A 17,846-nucleotide genomic window follows, 5' to 3' on the forward strand; every position below is an offset into this window, starting at 1 on the left:
TTCTGTACATTTTATCAATGTTTATTTCACAAAGTTGTTTTATGCATGTACATAAGTGAGACATAAGTGTGTGTGTCTGTCTGTACGGATTAATGTCGGCAGTATAGCGCTAGATCACTGAGATACCATGCCGCAGTTTGACATGAATACCCCACTCAGACACATCACACTGACTCCGGGCAGACTAGTCCTTGTTTTAGCCCTTTAATGCCAAGCGCCAGGCAGGGTAACAACAAGCAAGATCTTTAAATGTCACATGGTTGGAGATCAGACCACCGACCTTCTGCTCTCCCAGCAGACACTCTACCCACTGGACCACTAGCGGACAGGTATAATTAAAACAGTATATGAGAAGAAAGAAGACTCACTTGATCATGACTCATTTCGCCGGATTATGATGTTCGTTTGGAAAGCTGTTCACCAGTATTCTTATCGTTACATAACAGCTTTGTGATGCGCGCTATGAATATGAATATCTTTACGAGTTTATTGATTTTACCAAAGCTTTCGATAATGTATGGGTTTAATAGGTTTGTTGTTTAAACTATCAAAAATAGCACATTTGGGCTTTTAGTGAAGTCATGGAGGTTGTTGTAGAGTGTTTGGACGTTTTCCCAGTTGTAAGGCGCAGCAATTCGCTGTGCAGTGTTGCGTCCCTGGGCACACAAGAAACCTATGATTGTGGGTCCGAATCCCGATTCGCCTCGATTATGTTTCTAGGTTTGTCAGTACCATACACGTGCTCGTGGGTTTCACCGAAGTGGTAAACGTCTGTATCACTTGGGGCTTTCCTCCCACATTAAGCTGACACGCCGTGATATTACTGGAATACTGTTAAAAGCAGCGTTAAACACAACTCACTCACACACTCTGATAATAGTTCATGCCATGTAAAAGAGCAAGAAATATACCCTTAACATTTGACTGGTTTCTAAAAGTAGTTCATGTTACAGGAAAGAGCCAGAATTCTAAACATCCATACTCCATACATCCATATTCCACACATCCATATTCCATTAATCCATACTCCACATATCTATATTCCATACATCTATATTCCATACATCCATAGTCAATACATTCATATTCCATACACACATATTCCATACACACATATTCCATAACACCTATATTCCACACATCCATTCATCCATACACCAATATTGCATCCACTCATATTCTATACATCCATATTCCATACATCCATATTCCACACATCCATATTCTACACATCCATATTTCATACACCCATAGTCCATACACACATATTCCGTCAACTCATATTCCATACATCCATATTCCATACATCCATATTTAACACATCCATATTCCACACACCCATATTCCATACACAAATATTTCCTACACCTATTGTCCATACACCAATATTCTATTGTTTTTGTGTGTGTTTATTTGTTATTTTTGGTTTAATTTAATTTTTATTTTATTCTTACTTTTTCAAGTTTGGGAAATTATCTTTGATCATACAGTTATAGAGTGCAGTTCTGACAATGAGTAGATGATCAGAAGATTATATTATCATTGACATAACTGTATAATGTGACAGTTGGTAAACTCATCCTTTTCCCTGTATATGATTATATTGCTTACACATTTGGATACCGTCTTCTTACTATCCTGTATCATAGTTTGTTTGTTTTTCCGTTTTCTACTCCATTGGTCCCAATTATACTCTCGCCCTTCTCATGCTTGATAAGCTCATTGTTTTTATTTTCTTGTTTGTTTAAATATCAACTCACTGTGGTATGAATCAAGACAGAACATAACTACAACAAATAACCAGATAATTTAAACTTGATTCACTACTTGGTACAGGAGGTTATATTTAACAAAACATACCCAATTCTCCACCTCTTGTGTAAAACATTGCGTGTTCGATGGGAGGGGATATTAGTCAATTTTGAAGGAGAATTGGGTTATTTCATTGAAAATTATGTAATGACCTAAGGGGTAAAATTGATGTTAATGTTTATTATGTTTCGATATTGTTCTACATGTTTGGAGTAAGAGGTATACAGAATTATTAACATGCTTGCTTTGTTGTGGCGATATACATCCGCATCTTGGTCCTACCAAATATGGTCGTAGTATCATCCATATCAATGTTTGCAGCTTTAGAGAGAAAATTTATTTAGTTTATGCAGAACTTTACGAATACGATGTTATTTGTATTTCTGAAACATGGCTACACTCCGTTATTTCTGACAAAGCAATTCTTTTACCTGTCTTCTTTCACCCACGATTGCGTAAGGATATAATGACACAGAGTGGTGGGGTCGCCATATATGTACAAGACACAGTATTTTATAAGCACAGGGCTGATTTATAATTACAGGGTCTAGAAGCAGTTTGGGCACAAATATCCACCCCTTATAAGGCATAAATTGTTGGCACGTTCTATAGAGAAGGCACAACAACCTACTACTGGGATTGGTGATTTTAATGTGAATCTATCAAGAGACGTTCATCCCAGTATTGAACAATTAAAGTCAGTTTATTATCTCGAACAGGTAATTAACGAACCAACCCGTGTTACTTCTTCCTCATCAACACTCATAGATCTTGTAGCCTATTGTTTCCTATCCGGACGGAAGCCTAGAAATTGTCCCAGTCCAATGTCTTAATTGAGGTACTTGAAACCAGGAGGCAGGTAACAAGTCGATGTATTGTAACGGAAATTTACAGAACTGATTACCTTAGCAACGACCGGAACAGGATAGTACCTCGTTTCATACGTGTGTTTTTGCATCCGGGCCTTCTGGAAAAGTTTACTTAAGGCCGTGCGTGCCGCACGAGCTTTAGTGAGCGTCTGGCTCCGAGGGCAAGCTTGCCGGGATCTGTCTGTACACACACGTTTTTTCGGTATGGTGAGATAATTGTATTAGTTTTTGCCCAGTCACACCATTTTAGTCTAGGTTATCATGTTTATCATAATGATATAGCGTGTGTTTTACGGTGGCGTTTTCTGCTAGAATCTATGTGCTAGTGTTATTTTGAGACTTTCCCAGTCTTTGAACCCGATGTGTCAACCGAGTGATGTGTCAGATATATTGGAAGACTATGATTATGAAAGCGTTTAACGCCTACAGTGTTGCGGAATTTATAATCACCTTTGTTTGAACTGTAGCATTGATTTTATGAATCTCGAGTGTTGAGGCAGACTTAGTTTAGCTTTGAGCTTTTTCACCACTGAGAAGTATATTGAAGATTGAACGGCTGGAAAGCTAGCCAGATAGACTTACTCCGGGTCCCAATTATGTAATTTGAATACTGTGCCCGGCGAATTTTGCTGTTGTGAAGCATTTAGCTTAGTTTAACATAAACTCAGTGTTTTCTGGCTCATTTGTACTGCCTGTGGTGATCTGTCTTTAAGACAGATAAGAATTTTGCTTGGTCCATCATTGGTGTATTAATACTTCCATTGGTTTATCAGATATTACACAAACACCTCTTGGAACAATGTCTCCATATATTTCTGCGCATGGTTTGTAACCAGTCGTGACCGGACCTGAAACACATGTATATCGTTCGATGTATAGTGACCTAGACTTGTAATAAACCAGTATGTGGAACAATTTTGTTGTTTGTCCCTTATTTTGAAGACTTAAGCATTAATCCCTCGTTCAGACTGCCACACAAACTCGGAGAACCTTTTTGTTAATTTTGATTTGTAAGCGTAACACGAGTTTATGAAACCTCTTGAGGCGGAAATGATGCTATAATGAAGTAAATCGCTTAGAGTATTCCTTCCGCGCTATGCATGTAGATATGTCGCACGTCCGATCTGTTAGATACACACCTTTGGAACAACGATAAGCCTATACATGCACCATTTCCTATAATGTCTCTCTCGGTTACTGATGTCATGCTCCCATGGATTCCGTTTTTCTTTAACAAGAGGAGGTAACTTTCAATACTTTGCATCAGCTGTGACAGTTCAGTGGTAGACATTGTACGAGCGCTTCAATTAGCGTCCACTAACAATCATCACAATTAAACATTATATGCAAACGTTTAGTTTATTGAAAGTCTTTTTCTCATTCATATGAACATACCTTATTACATTCATACTGATGTCTGATTTTGTTTGCTCATATCTTAAATAATACATTACCATTGCATTTCCTTTGTTCCCAATTTGTTCGTATCTTTCTTGGTACAACATCGATGAAATGAAAATATTCGGTCAAGGCCAGTTTCAAACCAGGGCCCCAACCTATTCCACACTATCGAATCATGCTAAACGCGGAGTAACATCCCTTTGTATTTTTGGTAGGTTCTTTTCTTTTACGACAGTGGAGGAAAGCCAGTAAAGCAACTACAACCAGAAATAGAGGCAACAGGTAAACACTTCAACCCAGAACACAAGACTGTCCACTCCGGTGTAACTTCATCTTAAACGTACTCAACTGTATAAACACTGCCCCCCGTCCTGTATATATTCTTGTCAACCATACTCTGTACTTCACTTGCTTTATAACGGTGTTAAAACCTACACCGAAACGTCGTTCATAATTGTAATAAAAAGTTGTTCATCTATATATCTTATCCTTACTGAGTTAGTTCCCTGGAACAGAATAATGTTTATCATTGCTTCCGCTGTCAATACACGCTGTCAGTTTGACCCTTCCAGATGATAGAACGAGTTCCTATTCACGAGAATGCCTGGGAATAAATCTGCTGCTTGTCTTGTCAGTGTAGAAATATTTCCACGTTCTATTCTGGCCGTTCCTTCCACAAGGAAAACGTTCATCGCAATCGACGACGTCACATTGTAGGTGTTGCACACGACGGGGACCCAGTCGCCGGCCACGTCGTGGATGGCTGCTTCTTACTATTGTTAGTGGTAGTGGTAGTGGTAGTGGTAGTAGCAGCAGCAATGGTAGTGGTAGTGGTAGTAGCAGCAGCAGCAGCAATAGTAGTAGTAGAAGCAGCAGTAGTAGAAGTAGTAGTAGTAGTAGTAGTAGTGCCAGTATCAGTTGTCATGGTAGTATTGTCAGACGTGATGGTAAGTAACTAAAGCCACAGGAGCGCTGATGTCAATAGATATGCCATAAACCTATGATTGTGGGTTGGAATCCCGAATCGCTCTGATAATATTTCCAGGTCGATCCACATTATACCCGCGTTCGTGGGAAGGGGTCTAAAACCTGCATCACTTCCGGCTGTCCTCCCACATCAAGCTGACACGCCGTGATACAATTGATATAGTGTTAAACCTTCTCACTTCTCAATAAAGAAAACTCATTACGACAATCATGAACGTTTGTAATGTCATTTCGTAAAATATTGACTTCACCTTAGATTTCAAACCTTTATGTTCAGATTCATTTGCGGAACAAACTGTTTGAGTTTGCATACTCTGAGCAGGTATAGTTACCACCGTGTTGTCACAGGTCACGTGACACCGATATGTCACATGTAGAGACGACGTTTAGTGATCAAGCAGAATGTTAAGGGTTCGTTATCACACTAATCAACACGAAGGGCCCAACACGCCCAGTGTGATTATATGGCGACATATGACAAAGGTTTCAGATGTGATCATGTACTGGTATCAGTCTTGTTCAGGGGAATAAGCGGGAAACTCACAGCTGACGGTAGTTAGTGAGACAGTCATGCCTCACTGATATAGTCACGTGAGTGGGTTAATATCAACATGATAAAACCCCCCTCCCGGTATGTAGGTGAGGTGAAATGGGGTTTAACGTCGCGTCCAAGATTATTGCACTTCTATAGCGACGTGCATGCACGCGTGTGTGTGTGTGTGGCTGCTTGTACTAGTCCGGACTGATACCGATTTATAGTGCTAGCCCACTAAGATACCATGCCGCAGTTTCACATGAATACCCCACTCAGGCACAGTATACTGACTCCGAGCCGACCAGTCCTTGTTTTAGCCCCTTACTGCCGAGCGCCTGGCAGGGTAACAACAAGTACAATCTTTTAAGGTCTTTTAGTAAGACGGGGATCGAACCCCGGTCTCCGGGCGGACGCTCTACCACTAGACCACGGAGGCGGTACATTGCGGTCTGTAAACAATCGACGTGAAAATCAAACACATTTTTTTTCTCTAAATGAAGCTAAACAGTTTTGTTTGACGAGTCATTTTTTTCGGGCCATACATCACATATAGCGAACCTTATATTTAACTAAGGATTTTCTTTAAATTCTAAAATGTCTTCGTACATCTCTTGTATGTCTCACTCTTCGGGATTCCGGGTATATATACGTCTACTGCAACCTATGCTTGTCGAAAATGACGACTAAATGGATCGTGTTGCAAGGCTCAGTGACTTGGTTGATTGCATGTCATCGTATTATAAATGAGTGATTCGATACAAATTATGTAAATCAATGGGTAATTTCAGGCCGACATCAAATAGCTGGAATATGTCTAAGGGATAAAAAGTGACGTGAAACAACAAAAGTTATAGTACATAACTGTCTTTTGAATACGGTATTTTATTGGCAATACTTCATCGTTCTGTATCAATAACTGAACAAAAAAGCTCCGAGGCACACGGACATGTCCCAATATTGACTGATCACAACTGACTATATTAACCGAATCGGACATACAATATTCAAACCTATTCCAAAATGTTTCCCTAGTACTACTACTACTACTACTACTACTACTGTGACGACGACGTGTTCCCTGTTTGACACCGAGTACTACTACTACTACTACTACTACGACGCCGCACTATATGAAGGCAGCCAATAAAAAAATAGTCTGGACCTGACAATCAAGTGATTGATATCATGATCAACATCGATCAACGCAAGTGGGATACGATGACAAGTAAACAACCAAGTCAGTGAGCCTGAACACAAGACCCCCCCCCCCCCCCCCCCCCCCCCCCTTAGCCTTGTGGCCTGAAAGTATTTTAACATTATATTAACGCATGGGCGAGGAAGGTCAGGCTTCACGAGGCTGTGTTGGACACACTGCAGAGGTAGGTCATGCGTCAGGGGGTTGCGGTTGCGGTGGCACACTGGAGAGGTATGTCGTGCCTCATTGGGTTGGGTTGGACACACGGTAGACTTATGTTTTGCCACATGGGGTTGTGGTGGACACACGGGAGTGTTATGTCATGCCTCATTGGGCTGTGCTGGACACACGGTAGACTTATGTTTTGCCACATGAGGTTGTGGTGGACACACGGGAGTGTTATGTCATGCCTCATGGGGTTGCGGTGGACACATGGGAGAGGTATGTCATGCCTCATGAGGTTGTGGTGGACACACGGGAGTGTTATGTCATGCCTCATGAGGTTGTGGTGGACACATGGGAGTGTTATGTCATGCCTCATGGGGTTGTGGTGGACACACGGGAGAGGTATGTCATGCCTCATGGGGTTGTGGTGGACACACGGGAGTGTTATGTCATGCCTCATTGGGTTGTGGTGGACACACGGGAGAGGTAGGTCATGCCTCATGGGGTTATGGTGGACACATAGGGGAGGTAGGCCATGCCTCATGGGGTTGTGGTGGACACACGGGAGAGGTATGTCATGCCTCATGAGGTTGTGGTGGACACACGGGAGTGTTATGTCATGCCTCACGGGGTTATGGTGGACACACTGGAGAGGTATGTCATGCCTCATGGGGTTGTGGTGGACACACGGGAGTGTTATGTCATGTCTCATGGGGTTGTGGTGGACACACGGGAGTGTTATGTCATGCCTCATGGGGTTGTGGTGGACACACGGCAGTGTTATCTCATGCCTCACGGGGTTGTGGTGGACATACGGGAGAGGTATGTCATGCCTCATTTGGTTGTGAAGGACACATGGGAGAGGTATGTCATGCCTCATGGGGTTGTGGTGGACACACGGGAGTGTTATGTCATGTCTCATGGGGTTGTGGTGGACACACGGGAGTGTTATGTCATGCCTCATGGGGTTGTGGTGGACACACGGCAGTGTTATCTCATGCCTCACGGGGTTGTGGTGGACACACGGGAGAGGTATGTCATGCCTCATGGGGTTGTGGTGGACACACGGGAGAGGTAGGCCATGCCTCATTTGGTTGTGAAGGACACATGGGAGAGGTATGTCATGCCTCATGGGGTTGTGGTGGACACATGGGAGAGGTATGTCATCCCTTATGGGGTTGTGGTGGACACACGGGAGAGGTATGTCATGCCTCATTGGGTTGTGGTGGACACACTGGAGAGGTAGGTCATGCCTCATGAGGTTGTGGTGGACACACTGGAGAGGTAGGTCATGCCTCATGAGGTTGTGGTGGACACATGGGAGAGGTATGTCATGCCTCATGGGGTTATGGTGGACACACGGGAGAGGTTTGTCATGCCTCATTGGGTTGTGCTGGACACCCGGGAGTGTTATGTCATGCCTCATTGGGTTGTGGTGGACACACGGGAGGGGTATGTCATGCCTCATTGGGTTGTGGTGGACACACGGGAGGGGTATGTCATGCCTCATTGGGTTGTGGTGGACACACGGGAGGGGTATGTCATGCCTCATGGGGTTGTGGTGGACACACGGGAGTGGTATGTCATGCCTCGTTCGGTTCGGGTGCTTTGCCACCTGGGGTTGTGGTGGACACGTGGGGAGAAATGTCATGCTTCTTGATGCTGGCGTGTTAGCTCAATAAGGAAGGAAAGTGATGCAGATCTCAGACGTATACCACTTTCGTAAAACCCACGAGCACGGGCATGGACCTAGAAGGCCCCCTCTGATGAACCTAGAAGCAACACTTTGTCGAATCGGGATTCGAACCCACGTTCATGCGTTTGTGGCACAGCTCTGCACATTGACTCAGCTTTTAGCAGAGATCTTTCATAGTCATTGAAAGGGATTTGTAGCTTTTGTTAAGGAACATGAATGTGAAAATCCCAGGTAACCAGCTATCAAACATAATACCTGTCTCATGGCAAATAATGGCATAGTTCATGCTTCTTAAATCAAACCCTCCGTTCAAAGTATTCAACTTTCAGCAAGTACACCGCAGTTAATGAGGAATAATGTAGATGCATTTGCACTAGTCGCGCTCGTCCTTGAAAATGTTCATACTAAAAAAAATGAGAAAACTTCGAACCTGTGGCAAGAAAAAAAAACTGCATTTGAAATACTCCAGCAAGCAGGTATTCAGCTTCGGAAATCATGTTTTAAATCTTCTGCCAAACTTGTCACAGCATGCATGCTAGTGTATACAGCAATAAACGATTGGCATACAGTGTACGTTTTAAAGGTGTAGCTTCGTGGGAAATAGACGCCCAGAGTTCTAATCGGTTTAAAATCCAGCTTTAGGTCCCATGCTTGCCAAGTACATTTTAAGCAGGAGTATTTCTCAGAGCTCGGGTTTTGCTTCTTGCCATGGGTCACAAGGTTTGCCGAGCTCATGTTGACAGCGGATCCCTGTCTACTGGATATCGGGGTCTTTGTCTGATAGCGTCACATATTCGAGTTATATGTTCACAGTATTATATTACAGTGCAGATATTGATTGGATCAGGAGCAGGTGCTGCGGTCAAGGTCGAATTTTAACTCAATCTCTAGGAAATATCCGGTTGGCCAGGGCTGTTATACAGCGAGTCAACCAGCAAAAGCATATCTTACATTGTTTGGAAAATAGAAGGTTTAACCAACAAACTGTCAGATATTGGCTTTGTTTCTTTCGTATCTCAACATGACATTGTTGCATTATATGAAACATGGTCCACAGAAAATTACTTTAGTGACATTTTGTTCAGAATATAAACTTTTTGTTTACCAGCCACAACAAAAATGTCCCATTTCGTGAGGTATTCGGGAGGAATACTGGTTTTGATAAAATATTCACTGGTAAGATATGGTGTTGATGTTCGATACGGAGAAACTGCTTTTACTATTCTGTTTGATAAAAGTATAAGGTTTCAGTAGAGATACATTATGTGTGTTTATATTTCCAACCGACCTGGTATGATAACAAAGAGAGACAAAATGTGGGTCGAGATTTTACTGTATTTTTTTTATTGAGTACACTGATAGAGTACCCAGCTGTTTTTATCATTGTACTTGGATTGGTTTGTTGTTTAACACCGCACTCAGCAATATCCCAGCTATATGACGGCGATCTGTAAATTATTGAGTCAGAGTGAGTGAGTGAGTGAGTGAGTGAGTTGGGTTTAACGCCGCTTTTAACAGTATTACAGTTATATCACGGCGTGTCAGCTTAATGTGGGAGGAAAGCCCGAAGTGATGCAGGTCTCAGACGTTTACCACTTCGATGAAACCCACGAGCACGGGTATGGTGCTGACAAACCTAGAAACATAATCGGGGCGAACCGGGATTCGAACCCACAATCATAGGTTTCTGGCGTGCCCAAGGGACGCAACTCTGCACAGCGAATCGCGGCGCCTTAGACGACTGGGCCCCCCGTGCCCCCTTATTGAGTCTGAACCAGACAATCCAGACTGAGTGTTTGACATCATGAGCATCGATGCGTCAACCAAGTCAGTGAGCCTAACCACCCGATCCCGTTAGTCGTCTCTTATGACAAGCATAGTCGCCTTTTACGGCAAGCATGGGTTGCTGAAGACCTATTCTACCCCGGATCTTCACGGGTTCATTGTACTTTGAGACATGAACAGTGGAACCGGTGTGACGTTGAACTATATTTGGAGAACGATTTCACCATGTTGAAGGTAATGATGACTTTGTAGATTTTTTTGCACAATTTGAGATGGAAAGATATTCATGTGACAAATAACTAAATAACTTTGAAAAAAACACTTTTGGAAATGTGTCAATTCTGAACATCTATATTGTGAATGGAAGATTTGGAACTGACTATCAAATCGGTGACTATGCATATATTGGACATTTTACGGTGTAGTGTGATAGATTATGTCTTAGCATCGAGTGACATGTTCCCCGGTACCATCGATTTTGATATATTATCTAGATCGGAATCGCAGCATCTACCTGTACATTTAGGCATTAAAACAAGCTGTTGGACAAAGTCAGACCCCTTGGGTAACCCTAAAGAATACCGACATACATGGAATGTTTTTTCACGGCGTTTTGTCCACAGTATGGGATCCTCTTCGACAACAGACTTATCAGAAAATTCAGCACTGTCTTCTCTTACAGACGTATCTGGTGCAGTCGCATTATTAACTGATGCTATTTCATCAGCCGCTTCTGTGATGAAGACACGAGTTATAACAATAGACGTTCACCGTGGTATGATGATGAATGTCTCTGTAAAAAACATGAACGGTGCCATCAAGGCCGTAGTTAACTTTTTTTGACAGGGTGAGGCTCGCACCAGGTGTTCGTGAAAAGGGTAATGATATCCTGCTCTACCGGTTGCACCCGCCACACACGTGTTTTGCATAAAAAGTAAGTGTTTGATGCATGGCGCCTCACAGCAGTCATCCTTCCATGCGACGGCGGCCTGCAGACAATCTTGCCTGGACCAGACAATCCGGTGACCGCGCACATACTGACGTGAAAAAAAATAAAAAAGATATGTTAATTTTGAATTAAGTCTCCTGTGAACAAGTGGCAGACAGTGGGGGCAGTGTCAATGTCTGGCAGTTCAATCCACTGTTTTATCCGTGTCTACGTCTCTGTCCCTTCCCACGTCCCTTCTGATGAATGTTTTTCCCCCTGCTCCTGCTCCTGCACCTGCCACTACTCCTGTCCCTACTCCTGTCACTGCTCCTTTGATTGCTCCTGTCCCTGTCCTTGTCCCTATTCCTGTCTCTGCCCCTGTCCCTGTCCCAGCCCCTGCCCCCGTCACCGCCCCTGTCCCTGTCCTCGTCTCTCCCCCTGTCCCTGTCCCTGCCCCTGTCCCTGTCCCTGTCCCCGTCTCTCCCCCTGTCCTTGTCCCCGTCTCTCCCCCTGTCCCTGTCCATGCCCCTGCCTCTATCCACCTCCCTGTCCCTGTCCCTGTCCCCGTCTCTCCCCCTGTCCCTGTCCCTACCCCGTCTCCCCCCTGTCCCTGTCCATGCCCCCGCCTCTATCCACCTCCCTGTCCCTGTCCCTGTTCCCGTCTCCCCCCTGTCCCTGTCCCTACCCCCGTCTCTCCCCTGTCCCTGTCCATGCCCATGCCTCTATCCACCTCCCTGTCCCTGTCCCTGTCCCCGTCTCTCCCCCTGTCCCTGTCCCTACCCCGTCTCCCCCTTGTCCCTGCCCCCGCCTCTCCCCCTGTCCCTGTCACTACCCCTGTTCCTGCCCCCGTCTCTCCCCCTGTCCCTGCCCTTGTCCCTGCCCCCGTCTCTCCCCTGTCCCTGTCCCTGTCCCTGTCCACGTCTCTCCCCCTGTCCCTGTCCCTGCCCCCGTCTCTCCCCCTGTCCTTGTCCCTGCCCCCGTCTCTCCCCCTGTCCCAGTCCCTGCCCCCGTCTCCCCCCCTGTCCCTGTCCCTGCCCCCGTCTCTCCCCCTGTCCCTGTCCCTGCCCCCGCCTCTCCCCCTGTCCCTGTCCCTGTCCCCGTCTCTCCCCCTGTCCCTGTCCCTGTCCCCGTCTTTCCCCCTGTCCCGGTCCCTGCCCCCGTCTCTCCCCCTGTCCCTGCCCTTGTCCCTGCCCCCGTCTCTCCCCTGTCCCTGTCCCTGTCCCTGTCCCTGTCCCTGTCCCTGTCCCCGTCTCTCCCCCTGTCCCTGTCCCAGTCCCTGCCCCCGTCTCTCCCCTGTCCCTGTCCTTGCCCCCGTCTCTCCCCCTGTCCCTGTCACTACCCTGTCCCTGTCCCCGTCTCTCCCCCTGTCCCTGTCACTGTCCCTGCCCCGTCTCTCCCCTGTCCCTGTCACTACCCCTGTCCCTGCCCCCGTCTCTCCCCTGTCCCTGTCACTACCCCGTCTCTCCCCCTGTCCCTGTCCCCGTCTCTCCCCCTGTCCCTGTCCCTGCCCCCGTCTCTCCCCCTGTCCCTGTCCCTGACCCCGTCTCTCCCCCTGTCCCTGTCACTACCCCTGTCCCTGTCCCCGTCTCTCCCCCTGTCCCTGTCCCTACCCCCGTCTCTCCCCTGTCCCTGCCCCCGTCTCTCCCCCTGTCCCTGTCCCTGTCCCCGTCTCTCCCCCTGTCCCGGTCCCTGCCCCCGTCTCTCCCCCTGTCCCTGCCCTTGTCCCTGCCCCCGTCTCTCCCCTGTCCCTGTCCCTGTCCCTGTCCCCGTCTCTCCCCCTGTCCCTGTCCCAGTCCCTGCCCCCGTCTCTCCCCTGTCCCTGTCCTTGCCCCCGTCTCTCCCCCTGTCCCTGTCACTACCCTGTCCCTGTCCCCGTCTCTCCCCCTGTCCCTGTCACTGTCCCTGCCCCGTCTCTCCCCTGTCCCTGTCACTACCCCTGTCCCTGCCCCCGTCTCTCCCCTGTCCCTGTCACTACCCCGTCTCTCCCCCTGTCCCTGTCCCTGCCCCCGTCTCTCCCCCTGTCCCTGTCCCTGTCCCCGTCTCTCCCCCTGTCCCTGTCCCTACCCCCGTCTCTCCCCTGTCCCTGCCCCCGTCTCTCCCCTTGTCCCTGTCACTACCCCTGTTCCTGCCCGAGTCTCTCCCCCTGTCCCTGCCCTTGTCCCTGCCCCCGTCCCTCCCCTGTCCCTGTCCCTGTCCCTGTCCCTGTCTCTCCCCCTGTCCCTGTCCCAGTCCCTGCCCCCGTCTCTCCCCTGTCCCTGTCCTTGCCCCCGTCTCTCCCCCTGTCCTGTCACTACCCTGTTCCTGTCCCCGTCTCTCCCCCTGTCCCTGTCACTGTCCCTGCCCCCGTCTCTCCCCCTGATCCTGTCCCTGCCCCCGTCTCTCCCCCTGTCCCTGTCACTACCCCTGTCCCTGTCCCCGTCTCTCCCCCTGTCCCTGTCCATGCCCCCGTCTCCCCCCCGTCCCTGTCACTACCCCTGTCCCTGTCACTACCCTTGTCCCTGTCAATTCAATTCAATTCAATTCTTTATTGTATGAAAGGCCACAGGCCCATATACAACGGAGTTACATAACATATTTTATAAAATACAAAGTCAAGGTAACAATTCACTTCGTAACAAAAAAGCATTTTGTATGTACAAAGCCAGTTGATGTTGAGTTATAAGATCCTTGCAAGACAGTAATGAAAACAATCTTTTAGCATTAAAATGAGATAGAGACCACTGCGGTAAGTACTTGTCTCTTAGATTTTCGTATATAGGGCAAATAAACATGAAATGGTATTCATCTTCGACAACAATGTCACAAAATGGGCATAATCGTATCGATTTTTCAATAGATGAAAATCTCCCTGTGTTAATTTTTAGATCATTCAGGCCAAGTCTGAAACGAATAAGGGTGTTACGAGAATTCCTGTACCGTAAATTTGATAAATAGGATTCTGGTTCAAGCAATGACTTGAATTGGCGATAAGTATCATATCTTGAACTTTCATAAATATCTTAATGCCATTTCTGATGAAACATGTCAATGGCACGCACGCGAAAGTACTTAATGAAAGCATTTGCATTACCAATTGTCTGGGACAGCCAAATGAAACCAAAGCCATGCGTAAAAAGCAATGTACGAATACAAGAAGCCCATGTGTTCTTTCCAAGATTGTCGAGGTGTAGGAGCATGTTGTAGGCTTTCTTGGGTAAACGGTGTTCAGGCATTATTATTATTTTACACCAATACTTCAAACAACGAGTGTAAGATCCAATGTACAATGGGAGTCTCCCGCATTCTCCATAAACCATATTACTTGGTGTTGACATACCAACATTCAAAAACGTTTTACAAGCGAGGAGATGAACCTTTTCAATTGTATAGAACTCTTTACAACCCCATATCTCCGACCCGTATAGTAAAATAGGTTGTATTTGAGAATCAAATAATTTAAAATACATTTTTGGTGAAATAACTCCGAGCTTAGACATAACAAAGTGGACTTGTAACAGAGCTTTCTTTGCTCTGTTTGTGAGATTAATTACTGACTTATTCAGATTCAGTGTATGGGTAAACAATATGCCAAGGTATTTGTATTCATGCACAACATTAATACATGTACCTTTAAAAAAACATTTCTCTCTTGTGGCTACTCGACCACCTCTACGAAATATAACAATATTTGTTTTATCAAGATTAACACTAAGTTTCCATTTATCTGAATATCCCTGTCACTACCCCTGTCCCTGTCACTACCCCTGTCCCTGTCCCCGTCTCTCCCCCTGTCCCTGTCCCCGTCTCCCCCCCCTGTCCCGGCCCCCGTCTCTCCCCTGTCCCTGTCCATGCCCCCGTCTCTCCCCCTGTCCCTGTCACTACCCCTGTCCCTGCCCCGTCTCTCCCCCTGTCCCTGTCCATGCCCCTGCCTCTATCCCTGCTCCTGTCCCTGCCTCTATCCCTGCCTCTATCCCTATCCCTGTCCCTGCCTCTATTCCTGTCCCTGTCCCTGCCTCTATCCCTGTCCCTGGCCCTGCCTCTATCCCTGTCCCTGTCCCTGTCCCTATCCCTGTCCCTGCCTCTATCCCTATCCCTGTCCCTGCCTCTATTCCTGTCCCTGTCCCTGCCTCTATCCCTGTCCCTATCCCTGTCCCTGCCTCTATCCCTGTCCCTGTCCCTGTCCCTGTCCCTGTCCCAGTCCCTGTCCCTGTCCCTGTCCCTGTCCCTGTCCCTATCCCTGTCCCTGTCCCTGTCCCTGTCCCTGTCCCTGCCTCTATCCCTGTCCCTGTCCCTGTCCCTGCCTCTATCCCTGTCCCTGTCCCTGTCCCTGCCTCTATCCCTGTCCCTATCCCTGTCCCTGCCTCTGTCCCTGTCCCTGTCCCTGTCCCTGTCCCTGTCCCTATCCCTGTCCCTGTCCCTGTCCCTGTCCCTGTCCCTGCCTCTATCCCTGTCCCTGTCCCTGCCTCTATCCCTGTCCCTGTCCCTGTCCCTATCCATGTCCCTGCCTCTATCCCTATCCCTGTCCCTGCCTCTATTCCTGTCCCTGTCCCTGCCTCTATCCCTGTCCCTATCCCTGTCCCTGCCTCTATCCCTGTCCCTGTCCCTGTCCCTGTCCCTGTGCCTGTCCCAGTCCCTGTCCCTGTCCCTGTCCCTGTCCCTGTCCCTGTCCCTATCCCTGTCCCTGTCCCTGTCCCTGTCCCTGTCCCTGTCCCTGCCTCTATCCCTGTCCCTGTCCCTGTCCCTGCCCCAGTCCTGTCCCTGTCCCTGTCCCTGCCTCTATCCCTGTCCCTGTCCCTGTGCCTGTCCCAGTCCCTGACCCTGTCCCTGCCTCTATCCCTGTCCCTGTCCCTGTCCCTGTGCCTGTCCCTGTCCCTGTCCCTGTCCCTGTCCCTGTCCCTGCCTCTATCCCTGTCCCTGTCCCTATCCCTGTCCCTGCCTCTATCCCTGTCCCTGTCCCTGTCCCTGTCCCTGTCCCTGCCCCAGTCCTGTCCCTGTCCCTGTCCCTGCCTCTATCCCTGTCCCTATCCCTGTCCCTGTCCCTGTCCCTGTCCCTGCCTCTATCCCTGCCTCTATCCCTGTCCCTGTCCCTGTCCCTGTCCCTGTCCCTGCCTCTATCCCTGCCTATGTCCCTGTCCCTGCCCCTGCCCCTGTCCCTGTCCCAGTCCCTGTCCCTGTCCCTGTCCCTGCCCCTGTCCCTGTCCCTGCCTCTATCCCTGTCCCTATCCCTGTCCCTATCCCTGTCCCTGTCCCTGTCCCTGTCCCTGTCCCTGCCTCTATCCCTGTCCCTGTCCCTGTCCCTGCCCCAGTCCTGTCCCTGTCCCTGTCCCTGCCTCTATCCCTGTCCCTGTCCCTGTGCCTGTCCCAGTCCCTGACCCTGTCCCTGCCCCCGTCTCTCCCCCTGTCCCTGTCCCTGCCCCCGTCTCTCCCCCTGTCCCTGTCACTACCCCTGTCCCTGTCCCCGTCTCTCCCCCTGTCCCTGTCCCTACCCCCGTCTCTCCCCTGTCCCTGCCCCCGTCTCTCCCCCTGTCCCTGTCCCTGTCCCTGTCCCTGTGCCTGTCCCTGTCCCTGTCCCTGTCCCTGTCCCTGCCTCTATCCCTGTCCCTGTCCCTGTCCCTATCCCTGTCCCTGCCTCTATCCCTGTCCCTGTCCCTGTCCCTGTCCCTGTCCCTGCCCCAGTCCTGTCCCTGTCCCTGTCCCTGCCTCTATCCCTGTCCCTATCCCTGTCCCTGTCCCTGTCCCTGCCTCTATCCCTGCCTCTATCCCTGTCCCTGTCCCTGTCCCTGTCCCTGTCCCTGTCCCTGCCTCTATCCCTGCCTATGTCCCTGTCCCTGCCCCTGCCCCTGTCCCTGTCCCAGTCCCTGTCCCTGTCCCTGTCCCTGTCCCTGTCCCTGCCTCTATCCCTGTCCCTATCCCTGTCCCTGTCCCTGACCCTGTCCCTGTCCCAGTCCCTGTCCCTGTCCCTGCCCCTGTCCCTGCCCCAGTCCTGTCCCTGTCCCTGTCCCTGCCTCTATCCCTGTCCCTGCCTATGTCCCTGTCCCTGCCCCTGTCCCTGTCCCAGTCCCTGTCCCAGTCCCTGTCCCTGCCCCTGTCCCTGCCCCAGTCCTGTCCCTGTCCCTGTCCCTGCCTCTATCCCTGTCCCTATCCCTGTCCCTGTCCCTGACCCTGTCCCTGACCCTGCCCCAGTCCCTGTCCCTGTCCCTGTCCCTGTCCCTGCCCCAGTCCTGTCCCTGTCCCTGTCCCTGCCTCTATCCCTGCCTCTATCCCTGTCCCTATCCCTGTCCCTGTCCCTGACCCTGTCCCTGTCCCTGTCCCTGTCCCAGTCCCTGTCCCTGTCCCTGTCCCTGTCCCTGCCCCTGTCCCTGCCCCAGTCCTGTCCCTGTCCCTGTCCCTGCCTCTATCCCTGTCCCTGCCTATGTCCCTGTCCCTGCCCCTGTCCCTGTCCCTGTCCCTGTCCCAGTCCCAGTCCCAGTCCCAGTCCGAGTCCCAGTCCCAGC

The 17,846-nt window shown here is 48.9% G+C and overlaps 1 protein-coding gene and 1 pseudogene across 1 annotated transcript in view; one reads left to right on the top strand and one right to left on the bottom strand.

Annotated features, from left to right (window-relative positions):
• The window catches only part of LOC139448513 (transient receptor potential cation channel subfamily V member 6-like), a 68,332-nt gene that overhangs the window by 11,723 nt on the left and 38,763 nt on the right, over positions 1-17,846 (top strand). The gene's annotated exons all lie outside the window — the stretch shown is intronic.
• On the bottom strand, positions 12,002-16,459 carry LOC139448925 (putative per-hexamer repeat protein 5; annotated as a pseudogene).

This window comes from Haliotis cracherodii, unplaced genomic scaffold (assembly GCF_022045235.1).
Source record: "Haliotis cracherodii isolate W230 unplaced genomic scaffold, xgHalCrac1.p SCAF_7, whole genome shotgun sequence".
Lineage (NCBI taxonomy): Eukaryota > Metazoa > Mollusca > Gastropoda > Lepetellida > Haliotidae > Haliotis > Haliotis cracherodii.